This window comes from Bos indicus, chromosome 3, assembly GCF_029378745.1.
Source record: "Bos indicus isolate NIAB-ARS_2022 breed Sahiwal x Tharparkar chromosome 3, NIAB-ARS_B.indTharparkar_mat_pri_1.0, whole genome shotgun sequence".
Lineage (NCBI taxonomy): Eukaryota > Metazoa > Chordata > Mammalia > Artiodactyla > Bovidae > Bos > Bos indicus.
This window is the reverse complement of record NC_091762.1, coordinates 29,840,108-29,854,288: the sequence shown is the minus strand read 5'-3', so window position 1 is coordinate 29,854,288 and position 14,181 is coordinate 29,840,108. Positions and strand designations below refer to the sequence as shown.

The 14,181-nt window shown below is 41.9% G+C and overlaps 1 protein-coding gene and 1 long non-coding RNA gene across 4 annotated transcripts in view; one reads left to right on the top strand and one right to left on the bottom strand.

The window, feature by feature from the left end:
* Positions 1 to 942: 942 nt before the first annotated feature.
* On the bottom strand, positions 943 to 13,893 carry LOC109555902 (uncharacterized). 3 transcript variants are annotated; one of them, XR_011565745.1, is made up of 4 exons: positions 13,757 to 13,893; positions 4,356 to 4,518; positions 3,277 to 3,415; positions 2,674 to 3,064 (listed from the first exon to the last, which is right to left on the bottom strand). It is a non-coding gene; the product is annotated as an uncharacterized lncRNA (long non-coding RNA). The 3 variants fall into 3 exon arrangements; XR_011565744.1 differs by having other exon boundaries at positions 943 to 3,064; positions 3,277 to 4,518; XR_011565746.1 differs by lacking the exon at positions 13,757 to 13,893 and adding an exon at positions 5,078 to 13,750 and having other exon boundaries at positions 943 to 3,064; positions 3,277 to 4,518.
* Positions 13,894 to 13,918: 25 nt separating this feature from the next.
* Positions 13,919 to 14,181, top strand: part of HIPK1 (homeodomain interacting protein kinase 1) — a 54,221-nt gene continuing 53,958 nt past the window's right edge. The window contains exon 1 of the mRNA XM_070785880.1: positions 13,919 to 14,029. The gene's annotated coding sequence lies outside the window, so the exon portion shown is untranslated. The remainder of the gene's footprint in view (positions 14,030 to 14,181) is intronic.

The window sequence follows — 14,181 nt, the reverse complement described above, 5'->3', positions numbered from 1 at the left end:
AAGTCCTACCCACATGGAAATTCAACATTCTAAAGGAGAGAGGCAGTATACATAAATAAATATCAAATGGTGATATGCATTAAGAAGAAAATAAGACTGGAACTTCCCTGGTGGTCCAGTGGCTAAGACTCCATGCTCCCGATGCAGGGGGCCTGGATTTGATCCCTGGTCAGGGAACTAGATCTCATGTGTTGCCAACTAAAAGTCTGCATGCTACAACTAAAATCCCACATGCCACAACTAAGACTGGTGCAGCCAAATAAATTAATAAACAATAAAAAGAAAAATAAATACAATTTTTTTAAAAAGAGGAAGAAGAAGATATTAATACTAGTTTAATGGGGGTGGGGAGCAGTTCAGATAAAGGTCAAGGAAGTATCCTGGTGGGAATGACACTTCAAGACCTGAGAGATGAAATGGAGCCAGCCAGGTGAAGATCTGGGGGCAGCATCAGCACCAAAACCATGTGATGGCCATGAGCTCTATGCCCAAGGAACATGAGCAAGAGCTGTGCAAGTGGAAGAGAAAAGGAGATGGGATCAGAGGCAGAGGTAGGAGTCGGATCAGATGTGACCTACAGAGCGAGAAGTTTGGGTTTTAGCCTAAGTGTTATGGAAAGTGCTTTAGTGTACTGGGGTGGTATGATCTGATACATATTTTTGAAAGCAACAGATGGAGAATGGGGCAAGAATGAAGCAAGAATACCAGTCAGGAAGCTCTTCCAGCAGTGAGAGATACTGGTGTTTTTGCATTGTGTTTGGATAAAAATCAGAGTTACCTCTTTAGCACAAGCAGCTGAAGGGAGAAAGACATCCCTTTTCTTCTACCAGAGCTTTCACAAGGGAAAAGTACATCTATATACCCAAAGATATTACATAGATAAACATATTTGGAGGAAATGAAGAAAGGAAGAAGAAAAAAACTGATTTATCTACAAGTAAATAATTGAAATGTTTTATGAATCAACATTATTTCCTATAATAGACATGTTTTAGAACTATGTACTTAAGAGGAAAAAACATGTTTTACTTGCTTTGGAGTCAACACAAGCCTTGGGGTTAGAGGTTACACTTCCTGAGAGACTAGGACTTTTCAGTAAACAAAAATGAATTTATCAGAGAATACTTATTTTTTAATTATTTAATTATGAAATTTTATAGCAAATAACATTAGTCCTGACCTTTGAATAGCTGCATCCTCTAGGAGAGATCTATAAGATACAATAGAAGACACAGCATTACCATATTTAGTTTGATTTAATCCTTTCTGTTTAATTCACCAAGTAGTGATACTTTATGTCCTTACGGAAAAGCACCTGAATGAGCAGGCAATTTTGGTTCACAAAAGAGCAGTCTCTTGCTGCAAGGCTCTTAGTCAGTACATACATAATTAAAACCTGCACTTTTAAATCAAGATAGGACTGACAAATCCATATTTGTTATTATTCTATATTCTACTTCTCAGAGACTTTCTGATTTTGTAGACAGTTATCAGTGGAGATGAATGGTAGTGGATTTCAGGATATTTTTTGAAAGTAACATTGAAGAAATTTTCCAATGGACAGAATGAGGGAGGTACAGAAAAGGTATTATTACCATCTCCATTTTAAGGATGAGATAAGTGAGGCTCATGAGCAGACCCACTATCATACCCTCGTAACCAGAAGAGTTAGGATTCCTAGTGACATTAAGCTCCAAAGCCCATGCTTTTTGTTTATACTGGACATTCTCGGAGCACTGAGGTTGATCAGGCAGAAGCCCTATTTCACATCAGAAAATTTACCCTCTATGGTTTGTTTTGATAGGGCAGCTCCCCTACCCCCACCAGAGAGAACCACTTGCTAATCACTTGATGACAACTTACAGATTTTATACAAATGAGTTTCCAAAAGCAATAATAGAAAAAAAATCAGTTAAATGCATGGCCAAAAAGGTAAAGACTGCTATTTTGAAATTTCTTAAACTCTATTCTATAGTTTACTGAATTCTGATGCTTTGAGTACTATGAATAAACACTCAGTAATTTACTCAGCAAAATAGCTATTATTACCGACCACATATCAGGAATTGTGTTAGGCAAGGGATATTTCATTAAGGTCTTTTTGATTTCAGAGTTTGTAGGAACTGCAAAATGACACAGCATAAGTAATAATCAGTTATTAAAATTTGAGGTCCTGTCCTGATTTATTGCCCTCTCCCTTGTGGGTCTTTGTGTGCATTCTTCCAGCATTTGTTTTGGCTTTTGCTTAGAACTGATGATAGGGAATGACATATGGAATGAAAGTGATAAAAGCTCATGCATGTAACAGTTGGTCAAAGAAAAGGTGAAAAGCTAGGAAATGATGGAGGCATGATAATGAGGAATGATGCTGATCCAGGTAAAAGGAGAGAAAAGCACTATCCCTTGGTTTTGCTGAATAAAGATCTAGTATATGAAGAAAATGAGAGACAGGACGATGGTTATGTGTGGATAAGGGAGGAAACAGAAATGAAACCTCAAACCCTCCTTCCCTCATAATTGTTGTGTAAGTGGTTAAGGCATTTGCTCTTCTCCCAGAAGAGTCTCTGGGTTGACTCTCGAAAATCAGAAAAATTAGGGGTGAAGTCTTTTACCCATTATTTCTAAATCCTGCAAACTTTCATCCTCCTTTAAAAAAAAAAAACTGAGGTGAAATTCGCATAACAAACAACTATTTTTAAGTGTACAATTCAGTGGCATTTAATGCATTCACAGTGTTGTGCACCACCACCTCGCTCTGGAGTCACTTTCCCGTTCTTGGTTGCAGTACACAGGCTTCTCACTGTGGTGGCTTCTCTTGTTGGAGAGCACAGGCTCTAGGCACACAGGCTTCAGTAGTTGTGGTGCACAGGCTTTAGTTGCCTACAGGATTTTTCCGAACCAGGGATCGAACCAATTTCCCCTGCATCGGCAGGTGAATTCCTATCTGCTGTGCCACCAGGGAAGTCCTTGACTCTTTCTCTTTAACCCCACAGGCATAGTCTTCACCCAAGCTCATGTTCGGCCAAAGCCATCACTTCTGCTGGAACCCAATCCTCAAAATGACCTATTGTGATCCAAGAAGAAAACAAGATGTAGACTTGAGAGCAAGCAAGTCAGATTCCTGCCTGCAATCAGGCAGTAACCAACCCAGTAACCAACCTAACTTTAATGGGGAGATGCTGGGGAAGGAGAGTAATGTGGATGCAGTGAGGTGACACAGCCTTCTCACAATATATAGAAGGGACCTTCATGATGATATGGAGAGTCCTTGCTCACCTGATTATCCTGGGCAGCTTCCAAATGTGCATGGGTGATTCCGTTTTCAATTTTGTATATCATGCTCTTCTCTGCGGCCTTGTACGGATGATAACCACTTCTTCCCAAGAGTGTACCTGTCATACTTGAGCTAATATCCCTTATATATGATAACATAATGGCATATTTATTCCTCTGTTCACATTTTACATGAAAAATGTACTTAAGATAGTTACTAAAAACAAAGACTGATGCCCCATTTGAGCACAAGACAGCCATGGTAGCTCCAGACCTTGGGTATTCATCCTTTTGTCTTAGCCAAAAGACAGAGAAAGGAGCAAAAGAAAATTTTCTCTTTATGCAAAAATAAAAAATTTCCTAAGAGCCTCCCAGAAGACTTCCTTTCATATTTCATTAACCAGAACTGTGTCTTGTACCCACTCCTAGACCAATCATTGGCAAGGAGAAATGGTATCACCAGATTGATTTAGACGTATTGTGATTTATCCCCTGATTTGGGGGTGGGAAAGGGCTTCTTGGTGGCTCAGATGATAAAGAATCTGCCTGAAATGCAGGAAACCCAAGTTCAATCCCTCAGTCGGGAAGATCCCCTGGGGAAAGGAATGGCTGCCTACCCCAGTATTCTTGCCTGGAGAATTCCAAGAACAGAGGAGCCTGGCAGGCTACAGTCTATGGGGTCGCAAACAGTCGGACATGACTGAGTGGCTAACACTTCCATTTTTTCACTTAACGGAGAGGAACTTAGCTTCCTTGAAATCAAAGGATCTTCCTTCTACCTGAATGAAACTGGGATTCTATTAATAGGGAAGAACGAATCTAGGGGATGGAGTTTAGATAAGTGTGACAGTGTTAGTCTCTTAGTTGTGTCCAACTCTGTGTGACCCTATGGACTGTAGCCCGCCAGTCTCCTCTGTCCATGGAATTCTCCAGGCAAAAATACTGGAGTCGATAACTACGCCCTTCAGTCAGTTCAGTTCAGTTCAGTCGCTCAGTCGTGTCCAACTCTTTGCGACCCCATGAATTGCAGCACGCCAGGCCTCCCTGTCCCTCACCAACTCCCGGAGTTCACTCAGACTCACGTCCATTGAGTCGGTGATGCCATCCAGCCATCTCATCCTCTGTCGTCCCCTTCTCCTCCTGCCCCCAATCCCTCCCAGCATCAGGGTCTTTTCCAATGAGTCAACTCTTCGCATGAGGTGGCCAAAGTATTGGAGTTTCAGCCTCTATCATTATATGTAGAATCTAAAAAATAATACAAATGAATCTAAATACGGAACAGAAACAGATTCACAGATCTAGAAAATAAATTTATGTTTACCAAAGGGGAACTAAGGGGGAGGGATAAATTAGGAGTATGGGATTAACAGATATAAACTTCATGCATTGTGCTCAATTGTGTCTGACTCTTTGTGAACCCATGGACTATGGCCCACCAGGCTCCTCTGTCCATGGAATCTTCCAGGCAAGAATAGTGGAGTGGGCTGCCATTTCCTCCTCCAGGGGATCTTCCTGACCCAGGGATTGAACCCCAGTCTCCTGCATTTCCTGGATTGGCAGATGGTTTCTTTACCACTGTGCCACTTGGGAACTCACAACAGATATAAACTACTATACATAAAATAGATAAGCATCAAGGATTTACTGTGTATCACAGGGAACTATATTCAATATCTTATAATAATCTATAATGGAAAATAATCTGAAAAACATATGTATGTAATTGAATCACTTCACTGCACACCTGAAACTAACATAATATTGTAAATCAAGTACACTTCAATAAAAGAAAAAAAATTATTACCCAGTGAGGAACAGGGACATCATCTAACTTTGGGTGTGATATTCTGAGAAGCACACAATATCATTATTCTGCAAGAGATGTGGGTTTGATCCCTGGGTCAGAAAGATCCCCTGGTGGAGGAAATGGCAATCCACTTCAGTATTCTTGCCCAAAAAATCCTATAGACAGAGGAGCCTGGAAGGTTATAGGCCAAAGAGCCAGACACAACTGAGCAACTAAGCATGTAAATGTTAAAGCAAGAGGGTCAAAAGGTTAATTAGTAAATCTGAGTAAAGGGTTATATTATTATTATTGCAACTTTTCTATGAGTTTGAAATTATTTGAAAATTAAAAGTTTTCTGGAGTCTAGATTTTAAAAAATCAGCGAAGGGGACATTCCTGGTGTTCCAGTGGTTAGGAATACATTTGTCAATGCAGGAGACCTGGGTTTGATCCCTGATCTGGGAAGATTCCACATGCTGCAGAGCCACTAAGCCCATATGCCAGAACAAATGAGCCCACACTCTAGAGCTCATGCTACACAACAAGAGAAGCCATGGAAAGGAGAAGCCTATGCACCGCAACTAGAGAGCAGCCTTCTTTCACTGCAACTAGAGAATGCCAACATGCAGCTATGGAGACCCAGCACAGACAAAGATAAATAAATCAACATAAAAAGTCTTGAAAGAAATCAAAGATGACACAAATAAATGGAGAGATATACCATGTTCTAGGATTGGAAGAATCAATATTTTGAAAATGATTATACTACCCAAAATAACCTACAGAGTCAATTCAGTCCCTATGAAACTACCAATGGTATTTTTCACAGAACTAGAACAAAAATTTTCACAATTTGTATGGAAACATGAAAGACCCCATCAGCCAAAGTAATCTTGAGAAAGAAAAACTGAGCTAGAGGAATCAATCGTCCTGACTTCAGACTATACTACAAAGCTACAGTCATCAGGAGAGCATGGTACCAGAACAGAAACAGGAATATAGACCAATGGAACAAGATAGAAAGCCCAGAGATAAATCCACACACCTCTGAGCACCTTAGCTTTGACCAAGGAGGCAAGAATATACAATGGAGAAAAGAGCCTATACAATAAGTGGTGCTGGGAAAACTGGAGAGCTGCATGTAAAAGAATGTATCCAGAACACTTCCTAACACTATATACAAAAATAAACTCAAAATGGATTAAAGTCTTAAATGTAAGGCCAGAAACTATAAAGCTCTTAGAAGAAAACACAGGCAGTACACCTTTGATACACATCCCAGCAAGATCTTTGACCCGCCTCCTAGAATAATGGATTAAAAACAAAAATAAACAGATGAGATTTAATTAAATTTAAAAGCTTCTGCACTGCAAAGGAAACAATAAACAAGATTAAAAGACAACCCTAAGAATGGGAGAAAATAATTGCAAACTAAAACAACTGACAAAGTATTAATCTCCGGAAAATATAAACAGTTCATACAGCTTATACAGTGAACTAAAATGGACCAGAATAGGCTAATTAATTCAGATGACCATTATATCTACTACTGTGGGCAAGAATCCCTTAGAAGAAATGGAATAGTCATCATAGTCAACAAAAGAGTCCGAAATGCAGTACTTGGGTGCAGTCTCAAAAACGACAGAATGATCTGTTTCCAAGGTAAACCATTCAATATCACAGTAATCCAAGCCTAAGCCCCGACCAGAAATGCTGAAGAAGCTGAAGTTGAACGGTTCTATGAAGACCTACAAGACTTTCTAGAACTGACACCAAAAAAAGATGTCCTTTTCATTATAGGGGACTAGAATGCAAAAGTAGGAAGTCAACAGATATCTGGAGTAACAGGAAAATTTGGCCTTGGAGTACAAGATGAAGCAGGGCAAAGGCTAACAGAATTTTGCCAAGAGAATGAACTGGTCATAGCAAACACCCTTTTCCAATAACACAATAGATGATTCTACACATGGACATCACCAGATGGTCAATACCAAAATCAGACTGATTATATTCTTTGCAGTCGAAGATGGAGAAGCTGTATACAGTCAGCAGAAACAAGACCAGGAGCTAACTGTGGCTCAGATCATGAACTCCTTATTGCCAAATTCAGACTTAAATTGAAGAAAGTAGGGAAAACCACTAGGCCATTCAGGTATGACCTAAATCAAATCCCTTATGCTTATACAGTAGAAGTGACAAACAGATTCAAGGGATTAGATCTGATAGACAGAGTGCCTAAAGAACTATGGATGGAGGATTGTAATGCTGTACAGGAGACAGGGATCGAGACTATCCCCAAGAAAAAAAAATGCAAAAAGGCAAAATGACTGTTTGAGGAGGCTTTACAAATAGCTGAGAAAAGAAGAGAAGCGAAAGGCAAAGAAGAAAAGGAAAGATATACCCATCTGAATGCAGAGTTCCAAAGAATAGCAGGGAGAGCTAAGAAAGTCTCCCAAAATGATCAATGCAAATGAATAGAGGAAAACAATAGAATGGGAAAGACTAGAGATCTCTTCAAGAAAATTAGAGATACCAAGGGAACATTTGATGCAAAGATGGGTACAATAAAGGGCAGAAACAGTACGGACCTAACAGAATCAGAAGATATTAAGAAGAGGTAGCAGGAATACACAGAAGAACTATACCAAAAAGATTTTAATGACCCAGATAACCACGATGGTGTGATCATTCACCTAAAGCCAGACATCCTGGAATGTGAAGTCAAGTGTGCCTTAGAAAGCATCACTACGAACAAAGCTAGTGGAGGTGATGGAATTCCAGCTGAGCTATTTCAAATCCTAAAAGATGATGCTGTGAATGTGCTACACTCAATATGAGAGCATTTGGAAACCTCAGCAGTGGCCACAGGACTGGAAAAGGTCAGTTTTCATTCCAATCCTAAAGAAAGGCAATGCCAAAGAATGTTCAAACTACCACACAACTGCACTCATTTCACAAGCTACCAAAGTAATACTCAAAATTCTCTAAGCTAGGCTTCAACAATATGTGAACTGAGAACTTCCAGATATTCAAGCTGAATTTAGAAAAGGCAGAGGAACCAGAGATCAAATTGCCAACATCAGTTGGATCATAGAAAAAGCAAGAGAATTCCCGTAAAACATCTACTTCTGCTTCATTGACTACGCTAAAGCCTTTGTGCTGATCACAACAAACTGGGAAATTCTTAAAAGAGATGTGAATACCAGACCGCTTTACCTGCCTCCTGAGTAATCTGTATGCAGGTCAAGAAGAAACAGTTAGAACCAGACATGGAACAATGAACTGGTTCACAATTAGGAAAGGAGTACATCAAGGCTGTATATTGTCACCTTGCTTATTTAACTTATATGCAGAGTGCATCATGCAAAATTCCGGGCTGGATAAAACACAATCTGGAATCAAGATTACCAGGAGAAATATCAATAACCTCAGATATGCATATGACACCATCCTTTGGCAAAAAGCAAAGAGGAACTAAAGAGCCTCTTCATGAAAGTGAAAGAGGAGAGTGAAAAAGTTGGCTTAAAGCTCAACTTTCAGAAAATGAAGATCATGGCATCTGGTCCCATCATTTCATGGCAAATAGATGGGGAAACAATGGAAACAGTGACAGACTTTATTTTCTTGGGCTCTAAAATCACTGCAAATGGTGACTGCAGCCATAAAATTAAGACGCTTGCTCCTTGGAAGAAAAGCTATGACAAACCTAGACAGGTTTGGAGAAAAGGGAACCCTGCAGCACTGTTGGTGGGAATGCACATTGATATAGCCAGTATGGAGAACAGTATGGAGATTCATTTAAAAACTAGGAATAAAATTACCATGTGACCCAGCAATCCCACTACTGAGCATACACCCTGATGAAATCATAATTGAAAAAGACACATGTACCCCAATGTTCACTGCAGTGCTATTTACGATAGCTAGGGCAGGAAAGCTGCTGAGATGTCCATTGACATATGGATAAAGAAGCTGTGGTACATATATACAGTGGAATATAACTCAGCCATAAAAAAGAATTTGAGTCAGTTCTAATGAGGTGGATGAACCTAGAGCCTATTATACAGAGTGAAGTAAGTCAGAAAGAGAAAAACAAGTATCAGATGTTAACACATACATATGGGATCTAGAAAGATGGTACTGATGAACCTGCAGTTCATAGTGCAGGACGCACACATAGTGAAGAGACTCATGGACACAGTGGGGGAAGGAGAGGGTGGGACAAACTGGGAGAGCAGCATTGAAACATATACATTACCATATGGACAACAGAGAGTAGTCATTTGCTCTATGAAAAGGGAGCTCAAAGGGGTGGGACTGGGCAGGAGATGGGAGGGAGGTTTAAGAGGGAGTAGACATACATATACTTATGGCTGATTCATGTTGATATAGGGCAGAAACCAACAAAATTGTAAAGCAATTATCCTCCGGTTAAAAATAAATAAATTTTAAAAATCAGTGAGGATTCTCTCTTGTTCTTTCAAAAAATTTCCCACGTTTTGCCCTCTATTCTTCACTTCAGCCTTTCACTCTCATCTGGTTTTTCCAGTTTTGCAACTGTTGGTTTCTACTTGAAATCTTTTTTCTTCTTGGTCCCTCATATTTACTACTTGTGTAGGAAGTTTGCCTTAGTTTCTCTCAAGACAGCCTTTTGGTCAGCTTCTACTTGGCCTTATGCGCTGCAGCTCCTGTGGAAGAGACTTCTGGCCTACAATACTGAATCCGGGCTCCAAGCCCTAGAGGGGTATCATACCCTAGATGAGACATCAGTGCTTCCAACTGGCAACAGCTCCATCTCCCTCTCCAGCTGCCCTGAATTTGGGAGGAAATAGTTCACACGCGTGCCTGCTAAGTCATTTCAGCCATGTCTGACTCTTTGTGATCCTGTGGACTGCAGCCTGCCAGGCTCCTCTGTCCATGGGAATCTCCAGGCAACAGTACTGGAGTGGGTTGCTATGTCCTCCTCCAGGGGGTCTTCTCAACCCAGGGATCAGACCCACGTCTCTTCTCCTGTACTAGCTGGTGGGTCTTTAGCACTAGTGCCACCTGGGAAGCCCAACAGTTCACATATCTGCCCCCTTCTCTCCATGTTTTCTGCTTCATCAAACCCTCATCATAGTTTTCTAAGTATGCACAGTTTCTCCAGTCTTTTCGCACTCCAGCCTGCCATCCTCCTCACTGCTACCAGTTCTCTCTTTAAAGCACACATTCCTTCATATTACTTGTCTGATTAAATTCTACTAGCTCTGCGTTGCCTTTCAAAATCTGACTCAGCCCATTTTAGTTTCCAAATCCTGACATTCCTCTGCTGAACTGGGAGCTCCTTCAGAGCACAGACCACACCTTTTCTTCTTCGTATCTTTAATTCTAACACAGTGCCTGGCACACAGAAGATACTCAATAGATTTCTGCTGAATGAACAAATCAACTTTAGTTAAACTCTGAAACTTCTTTGAGCAGACCATGTTTAAATATCACCTTCTCTGATGGTGAATGACAGTCTTGACACTGTCCTTCAAAACTTCTTCAGGTAAATATATTTCTTCATGGAAATACATCACCCATGCATCCCCTTCCCACCACTACATTGTCAAATTTTCTGAGGGAAAAGACCATGTCTTATTCATCTCGCATCTGACTGAGGGTCTAGGAGAGTAACCTGCCATTGAGCAGGCAGACTTTGTTGGATGGATATAGATATTAGAGAGGGGAAAATACCAGATTTTAAAAGGTCTCCATTTGGTGAAACTGACTGAGGAAATGACCAAAGAACAATGAAAATGATATCAACAAGTATAAATAAAGAGTGTACAAGAAGTGAAGTAGTCAAATGATGATGCATGACTGAATAACTAGAATTAAGTGGGAGTTAATCAGAAAAGACATCCTCAGGGCAAATTTTGAGATGTGTTTGACAAGCAGAAAGGGACATAATGTTCTGTTCTCCTAACAGGAGCTTAGAGGCCTGTCATGCAGTTGGGTTGAACCAAAGCACAGTAAGCAATTAGTGTATTGGAAGCCTGCTTTTCAAGTGAGATCTGCTCTTCTCTGGAGCTCAAGCCCTGCCTTTCTCCTGGCTCCCCAAGCAGCCCTGTTGGCCCACTCTCCGTGTCTCGATGTTCCCCAGGTCAGCCCAGTGTAGCACTTCATGTCCTCCAAGTTTCTGTTAAAATAAGTAACCAAAATTCCCCTGTGGAATTAACATTCTTGCTAACCCTGGTTCTCTAGGGTAATAAACTTTCCTCTTCCCAATAGAACTGTTCTAGCATTGTTAAGGCAAGAGAGAAATCCAAAGGCTGCATAACCACTTGAGTACATCTTCACAAAAATGATCTCTTTGATCCAAAGAGGTTTAACAAGGGACTTCCCTGTTGGTCCAGTTGCTAACACTCCACACTCCCAATGCATGGGACCTGGGTTTGATCCCTGATCAGTGAACTAGATCCTGCATGTCGCAACTAAAATATCCCACATGCCCCAACTAAGGTCTGGTGCAGCCAACTAAATAAATAAATATTAACAACATCCACTTTTGCTTCATTGACTATGCTAAAGCCTTGTGCGGATCACAATAATCTGTGGAAAATTCTTAAAGAGATGGGAATATCAGACCACCTTACCTGTCTTCTGAGAAGCCTGTATGCACGTCAAGAAGAAACAGTTAGAACCAGATACGGAACTGACGGGTTCAAAATTAGGAAAAGAGTACAACAAGGCTGTATATTGTCACCCTGCTTATTTAACTTATATGTAGAGTACATCATTCAAAATGCTAGGCTGGATGAATCCCAGGCTGGAATCAAGATTGCTGGGAGAAATATCAACAACCTCAAATAGACAGGTGATACAACTCTAATGGCAGAAAGTGAAGAGGAACTAAAGAGCCTCTTGATGAGGGTGAAAGAGGAGAGTGAAAAAGCGGGCTTGAAACTCAACATTCAAAAAACTAAGATCATGGCAACCAGTACCTTCACTTCATGGCAAATAGAAGGGGAAAAAGTGTAAACAGTGACACATTTTCTTTTCCTGAGCATCAAAATCACTACAAAAGGTGACTGCAGCCATGAAATTAAAAGGCTTGCTCCTTGGAAGGAAAGCTATAACAAACCTAGATTGTATATTAAAAAAGCAGAGACATCACTTTGCTGACCAAGGACTGTATAGTCAAAGTTATGGTTTTACCAGTAAGCACGTAAGGATGTGAGAGTTGGACCATAAAGAACGCTAAGCACTGAAGAATTGATGCTTTGGAATTGTGGTGCTGGAGAAGACTCTTGAGAGCCCCCTGGACTGCAAGAAGATCAAACCAGCCAATTCTAAAGGAAATAAACCCTGAATATTCATGAGAAGGACTAATGCTAAAGCTGAAGCTCAAATACTCTGGCCACCTGATGCAAAGAGCCAACTCACTGGAAAACACTGATGCTGGGAAAGACTGAAGGCAAAAGGAGAAAGAGGCAGCAGAGGATAAGATGGTTAGATAGCATCACCAACTCAATGAACATGAATTTGAGCAAACTCTGGGAAATAGTGGAGGACAGAGGAGCCTGGGGTGTTGCAGTCTATGGGGTCACATCAGACATGACTTCAGTTCAGTTCAGTTCGGTCGCTCAGTCGTGTCCGACTCTTTGCGACCCCATGAATTGCAGCATGCCAGGCCTCCCTGTCCATCACCAACTCCCGGAGTTCAAACTCACATCCATCGAGTTGGTGATGCCATCCAGCCATCTCATCCTCTGTTGTCCCCTTTTCCTCCTGCCCCCAATCCCTCCCAGCATCAGAGTCTTTTCCAATGAGTCAACTCTTCACATGACTTAGGGACTGAATAATAACAACAAAACCCAAAGAGGTCAAATGACTGGGACCTGAGGACTGTAACCTGATAGTACAATCTTATTTTAGCTACATCTGCCCTCTCCTTAAAGAGTACCAGCATTCTAAGTCACTTCAGTCATGTCCAGCTCTTTACCACCCTATGGATGGTAGCCCACCAAGCTCCTCTCTCCTCCAGTATTCTCCAGGCAAGTACAATGGAATGGGTTGCCATGCCTTCCTCCAGGGATCTTCCTGACCCAGGGATGGAAGCCACATCTCTTAAATCTCCTGCATTAACAAGTGGATTCTTTACCACCAGCGCCATCTGGGAAGCCCCCTTAAAGAGTATATGCAAGTAAATACCATAATTCTGTACAGTCACTTTCTAGGGCTCAGATCCTTGCTGCCTCCAGAACTTGTGGGAAGGAAAAAAATAAACTGTCTGCCTAAAAATGTCCCACACTTTAGGAATCAGAGCATTTTACACACCAAGAGGTATATCTGAAGACTTTCAGAATCTCTTGGCCAAGGGAGATGGCAACTGTCTTTCTTTTAGGATAACCTAGTTTTCAGGCAGTGTTTATTTTTTCCAGAACGTTGCATTCCTTTTCCTGAACACCCGGTTTTACTATCTCCCGGTAGAGGAGAGAAAATTATGGTAGTATGAGCTCACTGGAGCGCTTGAGGGGTAGGGTTCAGAGTACAACTATTCTTTCTCACCTCCTGTTGCAAACCCAGCTTCCCAAGGAGGGAATGAAAGAGCCCCCTCAGGGAGTCCTAATGGGGGTGGAGGCTCACAGATCCCATACACATCTGCCAAGTAGCTAGAACGTCTCTAGATAGCAAGGAAACATTAAAGCCTAAACTTGGGTCATTCCTCACCAGCTGCCTCCCCGCGCGCTGCTCAGTCTCTGGAGGTGTCACACTAGGCGGTGGTGATGTCACACTGGCGGGGATGACATTTTAAACCTGGACCTCACACCGACACTAGGCACCTTAAGTCACCTCGGTGTTGGCCGTGCGGAGGGGACGGGGAGATGACCCCAGCACTCTATCCACGCTGGCTCCCCACGGAGGTCCACCCACTCCCACTTCCACTCCCACCCGTAATATGAGGTCGTCGTAATCCTCCCGCTCTCCCGGACTTCCGCCTCAGTAGGTGTCATGGCGCGGGACCCGGGACTAGTTCCCGTGAGGCGGGGCGGGCCGGATGAGGGCGGACGCTCGGCGCTCAGCTTGTCGGGTCTGGCGACAACCGCGGCTGCGGAGCTAGGGGCCCGGCGGTGGCCCCAGACAGCAGCGGGAGG